A 7,081-nucleotide genomic window follows, 5' to 3' on the forward strand; every position below is an offset into this window, starting at 1 on the left:
GTCATTCACAGGCATCAGACCCCCCCCTGTATTCAGAAAAGGAGGCCTGCAGGGATCTAGCACTAATGAGGCAGCAGGCATTTCTTTGGCTCGCTACAAACCGCTGTGTGTGGACCCTTTCGCTTGACTACAAGCTACACCCGGTACCAGCTACTATTTCTCACAGTGAAAAGGATTCACAATTAATGATGCAATTATGCTAATGATGTTGCCAAGCTACTAGTTTGCTTCTCCTCCTACTAAGTATCAACGCTATGAAAGAATAGCACAGCGCAAGCATATAGACCTTATATTAGACTATATATGAGTTTATTGAGAGATGGGGTGTAGTGCAATGCTGATAATAAATTGCTTAGTTCACATGAACATAGATGGTCCGCCAGGTAGGTGTACTGAAATTTATTTCGAACGATTTCTATATTCCATATTTGCTCTGTGACATTGTTCTATATTGCTATAGCCATAGCAAATATTCTTGCATGATACTGCATTTTCCTTTTATTAAGCAAGGCCCAAACTTTTCCAGCCACCTTTAATTTGCATTCACCTCTGGAGAATGTCTGATTTACTTTTTCTTGTCATTCATGGAAAAACTGTGCTTTTCATCAGACCATATGTGTCCACCTTGGCCATAAAGGCAAGTGAAAAGGCTTCATAAAAGGCATGCGCCATTATGCATAATTTCCTATTCAATGACAAATGACCAATTAATGAAAAGAGGCCAGCAACTGTTTGTGATGTCGCCATTACGGTGGTCATGATGGAAAGCCAAGGGAGTAAACCATGTTTTCACTGGCACCTCTACTATCACGTAATTAGAATCAGTTTATTTCTTCTATTTCGACTCAAAACCAACGCTTAATTTTGTTCACAGTTGAGTTAACCTTCCAAATAGCACCATAAAAATGTGCCAGTATCAACAGCAGACAAGTCAGCAAACTGTTTCAAGCATTTAGGAAATACAGTTTCAAGGGAAACTGTTATTAAAAGCATTTTTTTTCAAAGAGTAATCCCGCTTGTCATTGTACACTTTGAAAAGCATAGAAACTGTCTCAAGAAAAACATCTAAACTTAACATCTCTTGGATTTTATTCACACATTTGGTAAAAGTACATTAATTTAGAGCAATGCTGAAAGTGCTTCAGATGTGTTTTCTTCAGAAAGGAGCTCTTTTGGTTTTAAGCATCGCTATATGTAGTATAGCTTAATTAAAAAAGTTATGTAAAGACTTGGATGGATCCAGAAGGAGCTGTGTTAACCCTGTTAAGTATTTTAAGTAGCATCATTTGAGTCAGCATTGCAGCTAATTTAGGAAGTGATCAAATTTCCACACTTACTATTAATTCAGGGCTACATAGCAGCTAATTCAGTCAAACAAATTGTAGGTAGCTGAGTTTCATTGTGACTGGCATATGTACCAAGTTTGAATCCACGAGTCTGGCATTTTGGTTCTTTCTTTTTGGTGTAATCTTATCCTGTTCCAAAGGGTAGGCTAAGCCTAGCACTGACATGGTTAGCAAGGTGCATCAGTAAGTCACCTAGCAAACCAAAAGTTAGCATTTAGTAAACTCCACTCTAACGCAAAACGGCACTCCTTTGCTGTTAGAAAGCTCCCTGTTTACATGTTGTTTACTTGGCTAGAGTGTTATGGTTCATTTATTGATAGTATTTGTGCCATAGACATTGATATGTCCAAATCAGCGGTCCCCAACCTTTTTTGCACCACGGACCGGTTTAATGTCAGACAATATTTTTAGGGCCGTCCTTTAAGGTGTCTCGGATAAACACAATAAAATTAACTGATCCGACCAAGACAAAAACTGTGGTATTTTGTAAATATAATAATAAACGCGAATTCACTGTGTAACTGTGTAACTTTATTAGCAGCGTCCTCCTGAAATGCACCTACAACATTGAGAGTAACATCCTCCTCTGTGCCCCTTAATGCAGCGGTCCCCAACCCCCGGGCCTCGGACCGGTACCGGTCCGTGACTCGTTTGGTACCGGGCCGCGAGAGTTGAGGCTCAGGTGTGAAATGTATGGTTTTCAGGGTTTTTATCGGTTTTCAGCGTTATTTTTTTATCGTTTTTATCGTTATCGTTTTCACGTGTGTTATGAATAAATCTTCTTTTTTTCTGTACCGGTACTAGTTTTATTTTGTTGTATTTATCAGCGACACCTTAAAGGCTAGTCCGTGAAAATATTGTCGGGCATAAACTGGTCCGGACCGCTGCCTTAATGCTTTCTGGTTGCTATGGTAACATGTAAATACACGGAAAAAAAGACGCAGGGAAACCGAGTTAACAATAAAAATCCTGAAAACCATAAATTTCACACCCGAGCCTCAAACGACCAAACGACTTCAGTCCGTGGCCCGGCGGTTGGGGACCGCTGTCCTCCATCATTGAACTCACCATTCTATTCTATTCTATTCTATTCTATTCTATTCTATTCTATGCTAATGCTGACGCTCCTTGAACACAATACATAGGGACTCGATGGCTGCCGGTCTGCCTTCTCACTGATAGCCAGTATATTCCCCTTTGTCCTCTCACCAGCAACCTGTGTTTTCTTGGTTTATTGCTGTGTGTGAATGCGAGAAGGTGGGTTCTGCTTACATTATGTTGTGTAGGTTGAATGATATTGTGTGTATTTGTTAACTTGTGAGTATGCTAATGCTATCTTATGCTAATGCGCTATGCAAGCTATTAAGCTAAATGATGCTAGTTATAAACCTTGTGTGAGGTGATTGTTGAAGTTGCTGATGGATGTGGGGGCTGATAGTTTCCTCCTGTAATCTTGGTTCTAGACTTATGTTTGGCTGCATTGAATTAGTGGGGATAGGTTAATTTATCTATCTAAATTGCCCATAGATGTGAATGTGAGCGCGAATGGTTGTCTGTCTCTGTGTGTGTTAGCCCTGCAACAGACTGTCGACCTGTCCAGGGTGTACCCCGCCTCTCGCCTTATGACAGCTGGGATAGGCTCCAGCGCCCCCGCGACCCTGAAAAGGATAAGCGGAAGCGAATGGATGGATGCACTGAATGTTTGACGCATGGTGTGCTTTATGTATCATTACTACAGACCACAGCTGAATGAATCAACCAAACTTGGAATCTGCCTCCGTGTTCTTTAACTGGAACACACCCACCATGCCTTGCTACTCTAAATCAGCTACCCTCCCGGAGACAACAGTCTCTCCATTTTATTTGCTATTCACTGGACACAGCCGTAATTATGCACAGGTTAAGACCTTAATACAGTTGGACAGAGAAATTTATAAAATTCAAAAAAAAAATCCCCCATGCAGTTAATAGGTAAAGACATTATCTTTTGCATCAGGCTGTAAACAAGTTCATTTATGGTGTAAAGTGGTCATGTTAATATGGGACCTACGGGGACTGACTCATATTTGGAGCAACCATCAAGCAGTCGTTTAAAGAACTGCAATATTTGGCACTTTTGCTTCAGTTTCTCACATGCCTCGCTGAAGTTTTGCCACTTTGTTATGTTTTTTTTGTGTGCAACGCTAACTCAGGTGGGGGCTTCTTATCGTGCTTTTAACGTAATATATCCTCATGTTAAGGAAAACAAGGAAACAGCACATTGAAAAGCTAATCTTATTAATAATGTAAAGCTGTGCAATCCTTAAAAATGTTCTTTTTCTCTCACGTTTGTTTTTATTTATTTATTATCAGTACGGCTTTGCACAGATACAAAAATCCCCCCTGGTTTCACAAGCTTGTGAGTTTCACGGTTTAGAAGTCACAAGCTTTTGCAGAGTGAAAGTGTTGAAGATTTTTTTTTCTGTACTGTGCAAGTGTTTGTCTTCATTACCATAAGCTGCAGTCAGTTGCCATTGTTTGCTGTCTTGGCTTTGGAATCATCTGAAATGTTCGATGGCCAAAACAGTCAGCTTGGATACGAGCAGCTAGTGCCAAACTGCTGACCACGCCCACTAAACAGCAAAATCAAATCAACACATTTGTTAAATACTTAAACTAAGCAGCTCTTTTCATTACAAAGACAGACTGAACACAAGGAATTTGTGATTTTTTTTAATGCTAACTCAAGACTTACTGAGAATAATTGTTTAAGCATTTTTGACAGTGTACCATTCAAAATTAAAATAACTACACAGTGCGCAGCCAAGCCTGTAAACTATAATTCAGAAACATTTCAGTGCTGATTCTCTTGGGCGGTTGTGTTTTGATTAAACTGAGAACAGCAGTAATTGGAAATGTTACACCTGTGAGTTCCTGCATAATCATATTCCCCATGTGAAGATCTTTCTACTCCTCCTCATGTTATTAGAGCCAAACTATTTGTGCGCATGAAGACGTTTGTATAATTGTTTTGCTGTGGTTCATATGGGCGAGTAAAGGTTAATTATATAAACAATGCACACGGGATTTCTAGTTGTCAGCAGCATTAAAATGTTGAATTAACTGGCTATTCATTCTGTGACAGCGTAGTAGGGACATTCCAGGTAACGCAAATAAAATATGGAGAGGGAGCAGGAATGTAATACATTTAAATGGAAAAAATGTATATTCTCTGAGATTAGTGAGTCATTTTTTCATGAAACAAAAGCTGTAAAAAAAAACACATTTATTAGGCCTGCAGTACATCATTTAATTAAATCTAATTTATCATCCGGGAAACCCCTGCAATTTTATCCCAGAATCACCACAAGCATCACAATATTGAAGCAACATTGCCATTAATTAGACTTGGAAAAATAATATTGATTTTGCCTTTTCTTACTCACACCTGTGTGTCATTCGCTGTTGACGAGGCTCTGTGGTGTTTTCCTTTGCTTGGATCAGGTGATCTTAATCTATCCAGTTACGCTACAATAGGCCTCGGCTGCTGACAGCTTCCCATGATGCACTGAGCATTTTTTCTTCGCTCACATCTTTCCACTCTGTGTGTTTATACGCCACTTTTCATTAATCATCATCATCATTTGTCCTGTCCTGCTACCCTGACCCCCAACCGGTCGCAGCAGATGGCCCCGCCCCTCCCGGAGCCTGGTGCTGCCAAAGGTTTCTTCCTGTTAAAAGGGAGTTTTTCCTTCCCGCTGTCACCGAGTGCTTGGTCATAGGAGATCGCCTGATTGTTGGGTTTTTCTCTCACCATTTCATTTACAATAAAAGTGTCTTGAGGTAGCTGTTGTTGTTTTTTAGCACTATATAAATAAAAGTGAACTGAATTGAACTGCCAGGCTGATAAAGCCTTTGCAAAGTGAGGCCATGTTGTTCACTGACCAGAAAAATGCAAGCAGAGCATTTTCCCTCATAAAAGAGAATTTGTGATTTATTTATTTTTTTATCAGACATATTTACCCATTGACCAAGCTCAATAATAACGGTCTTAATAACAAGTTGTAGCTTTCAAAGTCACAGAAACAGGATCATGTCTTGTAGTTTCTGCATTTTGTTCCAAGACCTTATCATTTTATTAGTTTCTTGCATGATGCTTTTTTCTCATTTTGTCTTTAACAAGCTCAATGCCAGGTTCTATTCTGCTTCACTAATAATAACTGTCACATTACACAACATTTAAAACCACACTACACAAACGGAATAATAGCTATCCAGAGCCTTACAATCAGTCAGGAGAAGAAATGAATACTAACTAATGGCAGACAATCCCGTCTGTGTTTGTAAGAGCTTGTAAATGTTGGGGGGAGTCTGCTGAGGGGTTCCCATGAGATTTCCCTCCAATGAACAATAGCAAGACCGCCACAGTGTTTGCTCTTGTCAGTCACCTGTCAGACGACAACACAGACCAAACATTCAGCAGCAGCTTGAATCAATACCAGATTATGATGGGAGGCGAGTCGTGCAGCAACTGAGCTGCCTCACTTCTGTCAAGGTGATACAAAAGCAAAAAGGCTTGTGACCTTTTTTTTTTGTAGATCTTGGAGTAAAATGGCTATACGGGTAAAAATGCATTCAATCAATTAATGTATATTTCACTTTAAATTTAATGTTAAACTATATAATTTCATTACCAGCTCTGTAAGAACAAAGTGCAATGTCATCTACATGAAGTTGTACTTGGGGACTACCATGATTAAACTTGATGTTTACTCTTCACCATGCTAGGTCGCATTTCACACAAAGCCTGTGATTAAAAATAAAGAATACAAATTTAAAGTAGAATGGGAGGCAGAGCCTTCAGCCTCCAGGCCCCTCTTCTGTTGAGCCACCTCCCAGTTTAGATTGAGGGAACAGACACCCTCTCTACGTTTAAGAAGATGCTTAAACTTTCCTTTTTGATAAAGCTCTGCATGTATTTCTGGCTCTCCCACACTGTGTCTTTGTCCTGTCTTCCTCTCCCCGAGTGCTCCTGCTTCATGTCTTTCCTTTTCACATTTTCATATTTTTCCCTAACAGGGTTTCTTTGACCACCTAATTTACATTTCAGTGGCAGTTCTTGGAGAAAGACTAACAAGGAGCCTTCAAAGGCTTTGCCCAGGGCTTCTATTCAGATGTGGTCCACTGTTTGACAGATGAAGCACTGGTCAATCCCCACTCCATTTCCTTTTTCTATTGTAGGGAAATGCTGCCTGGCTGACTCGCTGAGCGAGCTCCATGTCTTCAGGTCTATTACAGCTTCACAGAGCACTGCTCCTGCTTAGACTGAAAGCATGATTGCAGCGTGTGATGACGTTTGACTCAGTGTGAGGCAGAAGTTTTAGTCTGTTTGCCGTTAGGCAGAAAAGAAGGAATCTCCTTAACTGAATCCAGGGTTCAAATAGGAACAATAAAAAATGTCTTTGTGTTATAAACAGGAACACTAACACTGCAACAGGTGGCTTAATGCACAGAGATAAAGATCTCTGGCTTAGAATGATGAGTAACCAAGGTAAATGAGTGTCCCCTGCCCATCTTTTCAAAATGTGTCCCACTCACACTGTGACATTTCAGTCATGTCCCCCATAACAGAATGTCAACCTGGGCGCTGTATACTGGGCCATTAATCTTCCTAATTGAATAAAGATGAAGAGAAACCACTGTGATGAGAAAGGGCAGAAGAGTGTCTGGGGTGTGATTTAATGACCCGAGTGATT

This window comes from Aulonocara stuartgranti, assembly GCF_965226115.1.
Source record: "Aulonocara stuartgranti genome assembly, chromosome: 7".
In the NCBI taxonomy this organism is placed as follows: Eukaryota; Metazoa; Chordata; class Actinopteri; order Cichliformes; family Cichlidae; genus Aulonocara; species Aulonocara stuartgranti.